Source organism: Pelmatolapia mariae, linkage group LG10_11, assembly GCF_036321145.2.
Source record: "Pelmatolapia mariae isolate MD_Pm_ZW linkage group LG10_11, Pm_UMD_F_2, whole genome shotgun sequence".
NCBI lineage: Eukaryota > Metazoa > Chordata > Actinopteri > Cichliformes > Cichlidae > Pelmatolapia > Pelmatolapia mariae.
The window spans coordinates 38797909-38813254 of NC_086236.1; the positions used below are offsets into that span (position 1 = coordinate 38797909).

A 15346-nucleotide genomic window follows, 5' to 3' on the forward strand; every position below is an offset into this window, starting at 1 on the left:
AGGAATTAATATTTCGTTTCAAAATGTTAACCATTTTAAGCTAATACAACTCAAAAATGTAAAATACAAACTCTTGTAATATCCAAATCTACGGTGTTTTGAATTTTTTATATATATATATATATATATATATATATATATATATATATATATATATATATATATATATATATATATATATATATGAAAAAAAAATGTGCCCAAAATAATTACACTTGTAAAAACATAAGAAAGAAAATATAAATTCAAGTTACAAATTTATTGAGTTACTTTAACACATAGCTTTTCTGACAAAAAGCCCAAAGACATAAATGCATCAGACATGTCCAGTTTTGGCACAAGGTTACAATATTAGAAATAAAGAATTTCACAACATGTTTTAAGAGTATTCAGATTTGATTAACACATGAGTGTGGCCTTTTTATTAAAAAAACAAAAGGAAAAGAAAATCCTGCATTATTAGGTGGGAAAACTGAATGAAAGTAAATTACTGTATAGTGCAGCTAATACACTGAAATATAATTGGTAACCTTTTTAATATGCCAATACTGTTGTTATGCAAAATGCACATTTGTAGAGTGCAATCACAGTCTCAACAACAGAGCAATAAAACTTTAAATAGAAAAATACTTCTTTAGAAACATAAAACAAAGTGTTATAAACCTCCTTAGCGCCTTATGTCAGTTATGAGTAGTTCAGGAGGAACGTTCCTTAAGTGACATTCAAGATCCCACCTAGAAGCCAGAAATGTAGTGAGATTGTCCTTCATTTTCTGTATGGATTTACAGTTATCTGACTAAAAACACAATCAAAATCAACTAAAACACAAGTGATGATGGGGAAATAAACAAAAAGAAAAAAAAATCAGGCCTTTTACTTCTCTCTCTCTCTCTTTTTTTTTTAAACTTATCCTGACTTGGAAACATGATAAACTGAATTACTTGCTTTAACAAGCACTTGAGAGCTGTGTAGGAATCCTGGACATTATTCTGCTGCCAAAAGATCATTTTTAAGACTCAGCACTTTGGGCTTCAACTTCCCACCCTCCAGACCCATCAAAACTTTCTGAATAAAGTCAAAAATGGTGGCCAAACATTTTGGGTAGCTTAGGTGCAGGGCGTAGGTCAGTCCAAATATTACTAGAAATGCATCAGCCAGGGTGGTGAAATCAATGATCATGTTACCCTCGACCAAAACTGCAGTCTTCTCAGGGCAGAAGAATGTTGCATCACTGGAATTGGCTCTGATCAGGAGGAGTCCAAGTGGCACTTCACTAATATCTGGTCTATCAGTATGCATCATCTACAGAAAACAAAATTACTACATGTTAGTGCATTCCTATTTCTCTTAGTTTCATCTGTACAAGTCACATTTCTGGATTATTACTAGCTCAGAAATCAATTGTTTGAACAACAAAAAAGCCACAACACACCAAAGATTTGAGAAAAATAAACTGACAAAAATAGTACTTTTAGTAAAGCAAAGTCATACCTCTTCGTAGCAATAACAACAGAAAGTCAATAGGAGTTATATATTTTTTTCATTTGTACAGTGATGTATGGTTGGGCTAGGAACATTATAGAAGGTCTACACACGTTAAAAACATGTAGTGTTTCCCATTATGTGACATGGACACTGTTGTAGACAGATCCAAGCATGGAGATACTTCTCACACTGTCAAAGTGTCACAATGTTTTGTGAAATCTAAACAAGGATGTTACTAAGATATTGTTCACAACTTTGTCCAAAACTTACATCCCACGTTTTGATGAAGGTAGAGGCGTCTTCGTACAAATAGGCAGGGAGGGCATGAAGCACACCAGCACGTTGGGCATGGATATCAGCTTGTTCCTACATCACAAGAAAATCTTTAAATTATTGGCTTACCTAGTCAAGAATGGTAGTTAAAATTGAAAAATGTATCAAATTAAATAAAGCTCAAAAAACAAGACAAAACCCCACTAACCTGGAGATTCTAGCTTCTGAAGAACTGAGACAGGACATCAGACACGTTCCCTGTGCAAACAGCTTTCTTTCTGAATAAGCTCTGGAGCCGGGGAGCATTTTGGTCCAACACAGCATAAAAGTGGTTCTTCAGGTCGAGGTTTGTAATCCTGTGGAATTCTGCACAGATCTGAACACACAGGATATATTTATGTTTACAAGTTTCAATTAGTCTATAAATCTTTGCAAAATACATCACAATCCTTACACTCCAAAGGCATAATTTGTTCAGACAGGCCAGATAACAGAAGTTGATATAAAATGCATCTTGTTAGATACATCTATATACATTCTTACCTGGGACTGGGATTTCAGAGTAGGCCAGCGATTCAGGATCTGACCTACTGGTAGGTGATCATTGATGATCTCTTTGCATCGCAAGGCCAAAGTTGTGTGCATCAGCTTTGTAATGAGGACAGGATTCTTTTCACTTTTCTCGACTTCATCTACAATGTGATGGTCAAGGTGAACAGCATCTTCACCCCTGAAAATTTACTTCTGCCCCTGCACGGACATAACAGTAAAACACAGAAGACAAGACAGACTACACAGAGAACAGAAAAGACACATAACCAAGGAGACACAGATGAAACATCTAGCCCAGAACTCAACTAAACCTTAACTAATAGTAACAACAATACAAGAACTTCACCTCATTTCAATAAAGTCTTTCACTAATGAACACTGGGCATCAGAATAAAATAAAATGAAAAAATAACTGTTTGGTAAATATATTATTGATGGATTCACCCTTAAGTTAACCTAAAATAGACCAGGCACAACAATTTTACAGCTCAGAAGCTTCTACATTTATTTGCAACGTAAACCAAGTTCTACCGCCTAATTATGTAATGATTAATTACTGCTTTTGTAAGTGTGTCCCGTGCCTACAATTTTGCTGCCAGTTTTAATATGTACAACTCCAGAGAACTAAACGTAAGTTTCAAGTTCCACCAGTTAGCAAATGGGTTAGCCAAAGTCAATATCCATGTATGCGCTAAGTGTGAAGCAGCGCAGCAGTGCATATTGATTCAACAATTTAACCACAAGGCAGTTTATAATCTGCAAATCCAGAAACGCCTTCTAAAGAGTTCTTTTAAAATAGTAGGAGATTAGAAAAGTATGAGCAGTGCCTCTGCTGGGACTAATTATGTATTATACTAAATGTGAGCTTATTAGCATAATTCATGCAAAACACTTTGGGGCCAAGGCGACATGGATAAAACGACTCATGCATGTAATTCTTAAATGCCTGCTACAGTTGTACATTTATGACGATAAAAACCCATATTACAAAGGAGAACTATAGTTTCAGAAAAAATAAAACTTACCACAAAAGCGCTCCTGAAGACAAAATTGCTGCAAAGGCGGTATGCAGCTAGCCAAGTGCAGAGCGTTAGCTGTTCCAGTTCAAAAGTCCGTAACATACCACAGCACGTCCTCCTTTATCCAGCGTCAAAGACAATGCAGCAAAAAAAACCTTCACAAATGTTTTTATTTCTGTTCGGATATTAATGTTCCACAAGTTTCTTTCGGAGTAACGAGCGGGCATTCGCACTCAAAGCGAGGAATCCAAGATGGTTGCCAGCACTTCATAAAGAAACAGGTGGCGCACGTACGTACGTACGTACGTAGGCACGTAAGTGACGTCAGTGTTAAAACTCAAATTACTTGAGGGCAATGTCAGAAACTAATCAATATATTCAAGTACTGATAACTTGAAAAAACAAACTTGTTCAAACTACTCAAAAAAAATAAAGGTGTATTAACTTATAACAGGTTTTTAAGTAGTTGGAACTCATTTCATTTATCAAACTATTACTATTCGGTCTTACAGTGTAGCTAATCTGTAATAGAGTGAATTGTTGCCCCCCAGCGGTAAAAAAGTGCCTGTTACAGGGCTTGGTTGACCAACGTATAACAAAAAAGGGTAGTTTGTGCACCGCTAAGAAAAACAACAAGTTAGTGTGTGATGTCCTGCTGCTCAATAAAAGCACGTATCCAAGTCTTCTGTCCTGATCTTTTCAAAGAGCCTAATCCAGAATATCACAAATCTTAAAATGACTGTTCAGTACAGAAATGAAGCCCAACTATCATGTTTTACAGTCCCGTGGCCTCAGCCTCAGATACTCAACTAATCAAAGTGATGTCATGACAAAAATGAATGACCAACAAAACATTTTTTCTCCTTCATTTCTGTCACACAATGCTGTATGTAACGTTTCTCGCTGTTAGATCCATGGTTGCTAGGCAACCTGAGCAGCGCGACGAAGGCTAGGCCGTCCCGTTTCACAAGCCTCGCACTTCCACACTTCTCGTACTTCCTGCGCGTACTCCGAAATGCGGTCGCTGGATTGGGACACAGCCTGACAGCTCCTCGATCCCGGATTATTGCGTGAGACTTCCCGTCAGTTCTCCAGCTTGCCACAGTGAAGTTAAGTGTACTAACGGCTGCCTCTGTTATTTCCCGGCAGGAGTACGGAAGAAGACACGGCACGGGAGTCAGGGGCGCGCACGGGGATTTATTGTGTAATATTTACATCACTGTAAATAAACGCAACTGCATTCATCACACACAGTCCTGCGTTTTGGGTCCTATTTTCCCCACATCGCCAACCGTGACAGATAACTTCAAAGTCCTGCAGATGTAAAACTTTAAAAAGAAAAAAGATCACAGCAGCTGAGGACATGTCGCTGTTGTATCGGGATTGTTTATTTGTTTTTTTTACCACTTTTATTGCTAAAACATTTAGCATTATTTAAAAGTAGGAATTTCAAAAATATCAACAAAGGGAAATTTCACGCAGAAACAGGGTAAAAAAAAAGAAGAAGAAGAAAGAAATCAACAACTTTGAAATAACCATGGTGGCTTTTGGAGTACACATTGCTGAGTTTACAAGGTGCGCCTAAAGGTATCAAGATTTTCCTACCGTCGTCCGCACTTTCAAACGTACACAGCCATGTAGAGGGGGCAATTCTTATCAAAAGGTACCGCTGTCCACGTCGGACACCTCCAGAAATGAGAGCGTGTCTGATCCCACTCCGACAGGCTGTCCACTCCAGATGTTGACTGCCAGTCAAGCAGTTTATCTTCCCAACCTATGTTTCTCTCCAGAGACCTTTGCATTCTAAGCTCTTAACCGCTGCTCAGGATCAAAGCATTATGCTCTGTGGCGTCACTCGGTTACGTCACAGTGAGTGAACGCTGCCTTTGATCCAAAAGGCTTAAATACCCCTGATACACCTGCCTACCGACAGAACCTGCCAGCTTCATATTGCGGTCAGAAACACTTTTTTTGCCCTGATGTAAAACTTTAGATATAGTTTGAAAAAATGATTTCGGTTTCGGATTCGTCTTCGTCGTCTTATGACAGTGATGAGGGTTTACGAGCGAACGCCCTCATTCAAAGTAAAACATGTAAATACATGGTATATAAGTTCCTCGGAGAAGGATCTTTTGGGAAAGTGGTGGAATGTGTAAAATTAGACACTTTTGAAACGGTAGCAGTCAAGGCAGCTAGAAGGCCATACAACAAGTCTGTTTGGAAAGAGGCCGCTGCTGTGAAAGAACTGAGTGTTCTGGATAAGGATCGGTGCAATTTGGTAAAGTACTACGAAATTTTCAAGTACAAACATCGCACCTTCATTTCAATGGAAATGCTAGACATTAGTCTGCATGATTACTTGAATCAAAGGTCTTGCAGTCCACTGGATCTCTATGAGATTCGGGTCATTTTAAAGCAGATGTTTGTGGCTCTTACGGCTCTGAAGAGCAGAGGTATGATGCATGCAGACATCAAACCCGATAATATCATGCTTGTAAATCAGTCTCAACAGCCGTTTAAAGTTAAACTTATTGATTTTGGTTTTGCCACTCGTCCTGCAAAAATTCCACGGGGCACTATTATTCAGGCCCTCAGTTACAGGGCCCCTGAGGTCATGTTGGGCATACCTGTGACTGAATCGACAGACATGTGGGCTCTTGGTTCTGTCGCAGCTTTTCTATACTTGGGCTCCCACCTGTTTTCCAGCATGTGTGAATATGAAATTATGCGAAGTTTTGTTCACATGCTTGGTCAGCCTAATAAAAGCATGTTACAGGAAGGGAAGCACAGTAAGAAATATTTCTGGAAGAGGAAAGGGATCATGAAACACACATGGGTACTGAAGACACCAGCTCAGTATTCAGTATCTACAGGCACTTTGATCAAACAAAGTAAAACAATCACAGACAAATTCGCATGCGTGGATGATTTAGCCAAACACCACCCACAGCCAAACACAGAATCCGAAGTGGAAGACACAGCGGCATTTTTAAGCCTGCTCAAATGGATGCTGTGTATGGATCCTGTAAAAAGAATCACACCTGTTGAGGGTCTGGGACATCGTTTTATTACAATGAAACATCTTCCTGAGGACCCTGCAGTAGATTGCTACACGGAGTCATCCCGCACGAGCATGGAAGTGTGCCCACCCCTCAGTCTAGAAAATGAAATAGAAAACTTTGTTACCTCAAGTGAAATCATAAGCAACAGCAAACACAGCAGTGGGGGATCTAGACTGTCTTCCACTTTTAACAACTGTGTGACTGCAGCTGAAATCCAAAGAAACCGACAGAAAAGAGCAGCTGCACGCAAAAAGAATCAGCCTGCATTTCGCAGGTTTGCATGGCATGCAGAAGATGACATGTCTTGTCGGCTGGGTGTCAAACAAAAGCCTGGGATGACCCAAAAACACTCTAAATCCAGTGATTTAGATTCTAGCAGAGAAAGAACAAGTCCAGACAGCGGAGAAAGAACAGTCAACACAAAGCCTCCTAAAGGTCGGATTTCATTAGGGAAAAGGATCAAAAACTTTTTCTTAAGACTGTTTTGCTTTTCTTCAAATATTGAAGAAACTTAAGATCAACCCTCCCCAACCGGTCATGGCAGATGGCCGCCCCTCCCTGAGCCTGGTTCTGTCACAGGTTTCTTCATGTTAAAAGGGAGTTTTTCCTGCCCACCGTTGCCAAAGTGCTTGCTCAGAGGGGATCATCAGATTGTTGGGGTTTCTTTCTTATATTGTAGGGTCTTTACTCTACAGTATAAAATGCCTTGAGGCAACTGTTTTTTGTTAAAAAATTGTTTTTTTTTTTTAAATGTACAAAATAAAATGTAATCAGCTTTAATCAACTCTTACTCTCAAGTGTTTTTTTGTTTTGTCGCTGGTGTCACTGCCTCACTTTTTGATAAGTGTTAACCTGATCTGCTTCAGATTGAATTGATCGGGACCCTGGTAGCTCCACAGTTGAATTGAAGGTGACTGGATAAGGGCTGGTCTCAGCACTGTGGTTATTTGTTGTGTTCTGTGAAAATAAATGGACAGCTCTTGTTCCCACTGATGCAAATTACGATTTCATGCAGTGAAGTCATAACAACAACCGGTTTAAACTGGTTTGTTGTCAGGATTTTGGACAATAATCTGCTTTTCTTGTCACATAATAGAAAGGCATATAATCCTGTATTTACACAAAGTTAGACAGTTCAAATGAAGGTGTAATACACTGATTACAAATCATTTAGCTGTACCTCATTAATGACTGTAGCTTTTGTATGTTCCCTATCTCCTCAGACAAGTGGATATGGTATATATGTTTATATGTAGTTTATATGCTTTTGGTTTTATATATGTATTTTTAGAAAACAAATTATTTCACTTACAGGCTGCCACGGCTTACGCTGCAGTGCATTCTGGGGAGCTAGTTCAAATGGGTTGCATCAGAATCCTGAACTGAAGAATTCAGAAGAAACTTCTAGCATCAGTTTTGGTCAACTTCACAGCACTGATGACAGATCCACAATGTGTGAACTCATGTCCAGAGCTCTTACATTCAGTCAATTGGCTACAGCTGCCGTCTACAGCTTTAAGTTACATTCTGGTTTCTACAAGTCCTGCTGAAAAACCAGTGTCCTTTTCTAGCTACAGCTTCCAATGATAGTGTTCATTGATTCCACACTTTCAGTCTGATGACACTCTCTGCCAAAATGAGAAGCTTTCCAAGCAGACGCAAGAGGGGATTTGCTGACACCTGCTGACGTGCTGCCAAAATGACATTTGTACATAATGGCCTGCATCAGACGGTATCTGGATTTTGGTCTTTCAGGAAATCCGTCTGTCAGACCCTACAGAGGCTGTACAGTTAGTCCAACTCCTCCAGTATTGCACAGCAATAAGTGCTATTGCCAGAAGCTTTGCTGTGTCTCCCAGCACAGTGTCAAGAGCATGGAGGATATTTGAGGAGACAGAAAGTTACTCTAAGAGAACTGAACAGGGCTGTCGAAGGTCCTTAACACATCAGCAGAACCGGTATCTTCTCCTTTGTGCATGGAGGAAGACGAGCTCTGCCAGAGCTACAAAATGACCTCCAGCAGCCCACTGGTATGAATGGTATGAATGTGTCTGATCAAACAAACAGAAACAGACTTGCGCTCAGAATAGAGGCACGAAAATAACGCCATACGTTTCCTATGTTAGTGCTTTCTTTCACACATTCATACTCAGATGGATGCATCGGAGGGCAACTTGGGGTTAGTATGTTGCCCAAGGATATTTGGCATGCAGACTGGAGCAGATGGGAAGGAACCATAAACCTGCCGATTAGTAGGTAGGTGATCAGCTCTACCTCCTGGGCCACAGCCACCTTGCATTTCTAGTATAGACCTAGGGGTCAAGGCTTTTTCCTTGGGTTATGAGAACATTTAGGTTATGATAAATTGGGGTAAATCCAGTTATTATTTTTATTTTTTGTCACTTTTTTGTGTTGTCATCACCCCGGTGGGCAGCCTGATGGCCGGTGTGGGTACTCTTCCTGAACATTTTTTTTGAAATTGAACATGACAATTGCAAACGAGGAACTGAAAGCTTTTTAAACTCATACCATAAGTGTAGCTACTAAAAATATTGAAAAGAAGAAAAAAAAATGCTTGGACACTGCTAGCATCATGGACAGGTTTCTGATGAGGCTCCCACACAAACGCAAAGCAGGAGATGAAGCATCGCCAAGTATGTTTCCAAACCAACTTCCTTCTAAGCCAAAGACTAGAAAATATGATGAAGCATATCTGCCCTTTGGCTTCACCTGCACAAGTGACAAGGTAGGTCTCCCCTGCAGAATTGGTTTTCCCTGCGTCGGAAGCACTCGCTGGGCTCTCCAAATCACGGACAAACAGTATCCCACATTCTTGATTTTTAGTTCACAAACACTTGTTGTAATGACTAACTACTCCTGACATTTTGGAGACGTTAGCTCTTTATACAGTAAAGTTACAGTGGGATACAAATAATATCAGGCTGATCCTGCCACGATTTGTTCCCCGGTTCAAATCACGGACAAACAGTATCCCACAGTTGTTTATATTTTTGAACCCATTTTGCACAGAGAGACATTTTTTGAAAAATGTATTGATAGCAATGTTGAATATTATTACACAGGAAAAAAACAACTACACGTAAAATAATTACACCGTGACGCCTCTGCCTTTCTAAATGGAGGGACAGTAACTGTGTGTGTATATGTAAGCGTGTAAAACTGCAGATAGTCAGATTAACAGTAACAGTATTTTGTCTCTATCTGCCATTCTGCAATTCATCTCATAACGTGGCGCACAGCGTGACGTGAAAAAAGGCACATACCTTTGACGTTGCGTGACAAACTCTGTATTCCTCGTCCACACGTAAACGCAAAAAACTGACTATCCAGAGTTGGGACCAGGAAGCAGAGTTGCAGTCTTACACGCCTCTCTGCAGCTTCTCTCCTCCTGCTACCCCCCCCCCAAAACCCCATCTCCATAGAGACTGTGTCAGCTCCCAAACAGACAAAAAACAAACTAAAAACCAGCAACAAACAACTTAAACATAAAAAATCACAAAGAAAGAACAATACAGTATCCACATCTGAACCAAAGAGTAAAACAGTGAAATGTGGATTATTAAATATTAGGTCTCTCTCCTCCAAGTCTCTGTTAGTACATGACTTAATAATTGATCAACAAATCGATTTACTCTGCCTTACAGAAACCTGGTTGCAGCAGGATGTACCACAGGCCTTCAAGCTGGCTGTAGTTAAACCCTTACTTAAAAAGCATCTCTAGACCCAGCTGTCTTAGCTAATTATAGGCCAATCTCCAACCTTCCTTTCATATCAAACATCCTTGAAAGAGTAGTTGTCAAACAGCTAACAGATCATCTGCAGAGGAATGGCTTATTTGAAGAGTTTCAGTCAGGTTTCAGAGCTCATCACAGCACAGAAACAGCTTTAGTGAAGGTTACAAATGATCTTCTTATGGCCTCTGACAGTGGACTCATCTCTGTGCTTGTCCTGCTAGACCTTAGTGCAGCGTTCCATACTGTCGACCATAATATCCTATTAGAGCGATTAGAACACGCTGTAGGTATTACAGGTACTGCACTGCAGTGGTTTGTATCATATCTATCTAATAGACTACAATTTGTGCATGTAAATGGAGAGTCCTCTTCACACACTAAGGTCAATTATGGAGTTCCACAGGGTTCAGTGCTAGGACCAATTCTGTTTATATTATACATGCTTCCCTTAGGCAGCATCATTAGAAGACATAGCATAAATTTTCACTGCTATGCTGATGACACCCAACTCTATCTGTCCATGAAGCCAGGTAACACACACCAATTAGTTAAACTGCAGGAATGTCTTAAAGACATAAAGACCTGGATGGCCGCTAACTTTCTGCTTCTTCATTCAGATCAAACTGAGGTTATTGTACTCGGCCCTGAAAATCTTAGAAATATGGTATCTAACCAGATTCTTACTCTGGATGGCATTACCTTGGCCTCCAGTAATGCTGTGAGGAACCTTGGAGTCATTTTTGACCAGGACATGTCCTTCAATGCACATATTAAACAAGTATGTAAGACTGCTTTCTTCCATTTGTGCAACATCTCTAAAGTTAGAAATATCCTGTCTCAGAGTGATGCTGAAAAACTAGTTCATGCATTTATTACTTCCAGGCTGGACTACTGTAATTCATTATTATCAGGAAGTCCTAAAAACTCGCTGAAAAGCCTTCAGTTAATCCAAAATGCTGCAGCAAGAGTCCTGACAGGGACTAGAAAGAGAGAACAGATTTCTCCTGTTTTGGCTTCCCTTCATTGGCTTCCTGTTAAATCCAGAATTGAAAATCCTGCTCCTCACAGACAAGGTCTTAAATAATCAGGCCCCATCTTATCTTAATGACCTTGTAGTACCATATCACCCTATTAGAGCACTTCGCTCTCGCTCTGCAGGCCTACTTGTTGTTCCTAGAGTATTTAAAAGTAGAATGGGAGGCAGAGCCTTCAGTTTTCAGGCCCCTCTTCTGTGGAACCAGCTTCCAGTTTGGATTCGGGAGACAGACACTATCTCTACTTTCAAGATTAGGCTTAAAACTTTCCTTTTTGCTAAAGCATATAGTTAGGGCTGGACCAGGTGACCCTGAATCCTCCCTTAGTGATGCTGCAATAGACCTAGGCTGCCGGGGATTCCCATGATGCATTGAGTTTTTCCTTTCCAGTCACCTTTCTCACTCACTATGTGTTAATAGACCTCTCTGCATTGAATCTTATCTGTTATTAATCTCTGGCTCTCTTCCACAGCATGTCTTTCATCCTGTTTTCCTTCTCTCACCCCAAGCTTGCAATGACCGAGGTTTCAGTCTCTTAGCACCTACAACAGATCACTTTAGATCAGATATTACAGTGAGAATGCCTAATAAGGGTTTAGTCTCTACACACAAGACGGAAATATCACAGGAATGCTGGTCAAGATAGTTTGAGAGAGAAAATTCATAAAAGCCACGTTCCCTCAATCGCTGCAGAGGGTTTCACATTAAACCTAGTGAGGAGCGTAAGACCGTACTGAAGGACAACGGTATCTGTTTTAGATGCTGTTCTTCCAACAGTCACATCGCCAAGAACTGTAACACAACAATCAAGTGAAGTGAAAGCAGGAATCATATCTCTGCCCTTCATCCAGGACCACCCCTTGCAACTCTCTTTGGTCATGGGGGGAGGGCACAGAAGAGACAACTCAGCCTGCTGTAACATCCACTTGTACTGAAGTGTGCAGAGAGGCTAAGAGAGAAGCATCCTGTCCTAAGATCTGCTTGGTGAAAGTTTTCCTGAAAGTGCAGCAAGAGCAAGTGACAAAGGCTTATGTTGTGCTTGATGATCAAAGTAATCGGTCCCTTGCCAGGACAAGTTTTTGATGTTCATGACATAAAGGGATCAGAGTCTCCATTCACACTCTGTACATGTTCTGGAACAACAGAAATGATGGGTGGAAGAGCCACAGGTTTTGTAGTGGAGTCACTGGATGGAGCCACATCAGTCGCGCTGCCGAGAATAATTTAATGTAATAACATTCCGAGTAACAGAGCTGAGATACCTACCCCTGAGGTGGCAGCAGAACATTCTCATCTCATCTCAAAGGCCCACCTTATCCCACCACTCGATAACAAAGCTGAGATCCTCCTTTTACTGGCACGTGACCTACTTAGTCTCCATAAGGTGAGGCAGCATAGAAATGGTCCTCACAGTGCCCCATATGCACAGACCTGTGGACCTGTGATGGGTTACCATTAGTGATGTCTGTTTAGGTGATGCTCACAAGCCTGCAACTGTGGATGCCTATCACACTAATTTGCTTGAAAACAATCGCCCATCCTATTTCAGCCCATGTCCAAGGCCATGGTTCATATCAAAGCAAATTATGGGTGTAAGGCTGAGCATAAAGTCTTTCCTACCACTGAAATACTTAGAGTTAATGCATGCACTCTTGGAAGCAGTCTCTTTGATACATCTGAGGACGATAACAAAATCAAACTTTCTGTTGAAGACAAACTTTTCCTAGAGGTCATGAAGAGAGAGATGTTCATTGATGACAGCAACAGTTGGGTGGCACCACTTCCATTTAAGCAGCTGCCCAACAGTCACGACCGAGTGGTCAAATGCTAATCCTCTCTTTATCGTACCCTTGAAAAAAGACCTGAAATGAAGAGGAATTTCTTTGCCTTCATGCAGAATATATTTGATTGTGACCATGCTGAACAGGCTCCTCCACTTGAAGTGGACAACGAGTGTTGGTTTTTACCTACCTTTGGGGTTTACCATCCTCAGAAGCCGGGTCAGAACAGAGTTGGTTTTGACTCAAGTGCAAAGTGTCATGGTGTCTCTCTTAAAGATGTCCTCCTCTCTGGACCTGACCTCAATAATAGCTTGTTGGAAATATTGTTGAGATTCAGATGTGAAACTGTTGCAGTAACCACAGACATAGACAGATGTTTCACAGTTTCATTGTTAGAGAGGACCATTGAAACTATTTGCACTTCCTCTGACTTGAAGACAACAATCCTGCCAATGACTGTTTGTCAACAGTCCCTCCCCGTCTGCACTGCCTTCGACGTGCAGCAGCTCATGGTGAAGATGAATTTGGATCAGATGCACAGCGCTTAATTAAGAGGATGTTCTATGTTGATGATGCGCTTATGTCAAGGCCCACAGCCAGTGAAGCTATTGATCTACTGAAGAGAGCACAGAAAATGCTTGCTACACCTAACCTTCATCTGCATAAAATAGCATCAAACAGCTCTGAGGTTCTTGATGCATTTTCCCTTGATGACCATGAAAAGGTGCTCAAGGAGCTAAATGTGGAGGCTGATGTGACACCTACACAGCAAAGTCTTTGTCTGATATGGGACCTAAAGAAAGACACCTCTACCTTTCAAGTAGCAGAGACAGTGAAGCCCTTTAGAAAGAGAGGTGTCTTAGCTACAATCAATGGTCTTTTCAACAAATTAGGATTTGCTTCAAAATCCAAGATGCTGCTCAGAGAACTTTCAGATGAGGTCCTAGACTGGGACACTTCACTGCCTGGAGAAGGGAAGCCGAGTGGAATACATGGAAAGAATCTCTTGCCGATCTCAAGAATGTACATATTCCGAGAACCTACGCTTCTGCTGCGATGTCAACAGCAATCAGAAAAGAGTTACACATCTTGTCAGATGCCTCCACTAAAGCTATTGCAACAGTTGACTTCCTAAAAACCACTTGTGAAGATGAAAACCGTTATGTGGGCTTTGTTCTGGGGAAAGCAACATTAGTCCCAAACAATCTGCTCATACAATTCCAAGATTGGAATTGGGAGCTGCTGTGTTAGCTGCAGAGCTTGTCGAAGTCATCACAGCGAACTGGACCTAAATCTTGACCCAGTGGAATTCTACACAGACAGCTGTGTGTATATAAGTAACCAGATGAAGCGGTTCTATGTATATCTTACTAACAGGGTGCATCGAATCAGGAGGATTTCAGAACCAAAACAATGGCACTATGTTTTTACGAGCTCTAACACTGCTGACGTAGGCACACGCTCTGCGACTGTTGCCATGCTTGGTGACAGTGCCTGGCTTAAGGGACCTGCTTTCTTGTTACAAGCCAGTGTTACAACAGAAACTGAAACCTATGACTTTGTGGACCCTGAGTTGGATGATGAATTACGTATCAGATTATCCATAACTGTATCACCTGCAACAGACTCAAGAAGAGAGCAACTGAGCAAAGAATGGCAGACCAATCTTTAACAAGAAATTGAGAAAATTATTCTGGAGTTTGTGGATTTTGCGCTCTCTATGTAAGGGTAGGAATTTTAAAACAAATTCCAAAATCAATTGGGAGCCAATTTAAAGAAAGTAAAATAGAGGTAATGTGAGCTCACTTGCTAGAGTGTGTTAAAAGTCTGGCTGCAATACTTTGCATTTGCTTGCTTGGTGTAACAGGGATGATTTGTCTAAGCTTATAAAAAGGCAGTGGAGTAATATAAGCACTCCACTTTCTCTAGTTCAGAGGAGATTATAGCTTGCAATTTATAAATGTTCCTTAAATAAAAGAAGCAGCAACATGAAATAGAGTTTGTATGCGACTCAAAGTTCACAGGCTGGTCAGGCATATGAGCAACAAGAAAAAAATCACATGACTGGTTCTTTTTTTTTTCCCCAGATATTTTTTATAGAATTTTATGCATCAATTTTACAGAAGACAAATTAAATAATATGCTGTTTACTTTTTGAAGAATGTAAAAACAATATGAGACATACATTCCCACCTGATAATTACAACAGTGCCAGTACATGTAAAAAAGAAGATCCAAGCTAATAATACAAATAATAAACAATAATAAACTCACAGTGCTATTTAAGTTCAGCTCTTTATTAGTAAGTTATTTAAATTAAAAGAGTGTTTTTCAGGAAATGTCAGAGGCATTCTGCCAGGACACCAAGGAGAGCAGTGTGTTTCT

General features: G+C 40.5%; 1 long non-coding RNA gene across 2 annotated transcripts; it reads right to left on the reverse strand.

Annotated features, from left to right (window-relative positions):
- Positions 1 to 240: 240 nt before the first annotated feature.
- LOC134637784 (uncharacterized) lies at positions 241 to 3612 on the reverse strand. Of its 2 annotated transcripts, none has more exons than XR_010095173.1 (5): positions 3336 to 3612; positions 2302 to 2508; positions 1967 to 2134; positions 1756 to 1851; positions 241 to 1302 (listed from the first exon to the last, which is right to left on the reverse strand). It is a non-coding gene; the product is annotated as an uncharacterized LOC134637784 (long non-coding RNA). The 2 variants fall into 2 exon arrangements; XR_010095172.1 differs by having other exon boundaries at positions 2302 to 2548.
- Between the last annotated feature and the right edge of the window lie 11734 nt (positions 3613 to 15346).